The following is a 1,716-nucleotide window of genomic DNA, read 5'->3' as shown; positions in this document are numbered from 1 at the left end:
ATTTTTTGAAGGGTTTTTTTGTGTCTCTATTTCCTTCAGTTCTGCTCTGATTTTAGTTATTTCTTGCCTTCTGCTAGCTTTTGAATGTGTTTGCTCTTGCTTTTCTAGTTCTTTCAATTGTGATGTAAAGGTGTCAATTTTGTATCTTTCCTGCTTTCTCTTGTGGGCATTTAGTGCTATAAATTTCCCTCTACACACTGCTTTGAATGTGTCCCAGAGATTCTGGTATGTTGTGTGTTTGTTCTCATTGGTTTCAAAGAACATCTTTATTTCTGCCTTCATTTTGTTATGTACCCAGTAGTCATTCAGGAGCAGGTTGTTCAGTTTCCATGTAGTTGAGTGGTTTTGAGTGAGTTTCTTAATCCTGAGTTCTAGTTTGATTGCACTGTGGTCTGAGAGACAGTTTGTTATAATTTCTGTTCTTTTACATTTGCCGAGGAGAGCTTTACTTCCAACTATGTGGTCGATTTTGGAATAGGTGTGGTGTGGTGCTGAAAAGCATGTATATTCTGTTGACTTGGGGTGGAGAGTTCTGTAGATGTCTATTAGGTCCACTTGGTGCAGAGCTGAGTTCAATTCCTGGGTATCCTTGTTAAATTTCTGTCTCGTTGATCTACGTATGTTGACAGTGGGGTGTTAAAGTCTCCCATCATTATTGTGTGGGAGTCTAAGTCTCTTTGTAAGTCTCTAAGGACTTGCTTTATGAATCTGGGTGCTCCTGTATTGGGTGTATATATATTTAGGATAGTTAGCTCTTCTTGTTGAATTGATCCCTTTACCATTATGTAATGGCCTTCTTTGTCTCTTTTGATCTTTGTTGGTTTAAAGTCTATTTTATCAGAGACTAGGATTGCAACCCCTGCCTTTTTTTGTTTTCCATTTGCTTGGTAGATTTTCCTCCATCCCTTTATTTTGAGTCTATGGGTGTCTCTGCACATGAGATGGGTTTCCTGAATACAGCACACTGATGGGTCTTGACTCTTTATCCAGTTTGCCAGTCTGTGTCTTTTAATTGGAGCATTTAGCCTGTTTACACTTAAAGTTAATATTGTTATGTGTGAATTTGTTCCTGTCATTATGATGTTAGCTGGTTATTTTGCTCGTTAGTTGATGCAGTTTCTTCCTAGCCTCGATGGTCTTTACAATTTGGCATGTTTTTGCAGTGGCTGGTACTGGTTATTCCTTTCCATGTTTAGTGCTTCCTTCAGGAGCTCTTTTAGGGCAGGCCTGGTGGTGACAAAATCTCTCAGCATTTGCTTGTCTGTAAAGCATTTTATTTCTCCTTCACTTATGAAGCTTAGTTTGGCTGGACATGAAATTCTGGGTTGAAAATTCTTTTCTTTAAGAATGTTGAATATCGGCCCCCACTCTCTTCTGGCTTGTAGAGTTTCTGCCAAGAGATCAGTTGTTAGTCTGATGGGCTTCCCTTTGTGGGCAACCTGACCTTTCTCTCTGGCCGCCCTTAACATTTTTTCCTTCATTTCAACTTTGGTGAATCTGACAATTATGTGTCTTGGGGTTGCTCTACTCGAGGAGTATCTTTGTGGCATTCTCTGTAATTCCTGAATCTGAATGTTGGCCTGCCTTGCTAGATTGGGGAAGTTCTCCTGGATAATATCTTGCAGAGTGTTTTCCAACTTGGTTCCATTCTCCCCATCACTTTCAGGTACACCAATCAGACGTAGGTTTGGTCTTTTCTCATAGTCCCATATTTCT

Source organism: Hylobates moloch, unplaced genomic scaffold (genome assembly GCF_009828535.3).
Source record: "Hylobates moloch isolate HMO894 unplaced genomic scaffold, HMol_V3 SCAFFOLD_9, whole genome shotgun sequence".
Classification (NCBI taxonomy): domain Eukaryota; kingdom Metazoa; phylum Chordata; class Mammalia; order Primates; family Hylobatidae; genus Hylobates; species Hylobates moloch.
Note: the sequence above shows the minus strand (reverse complement) of the source record.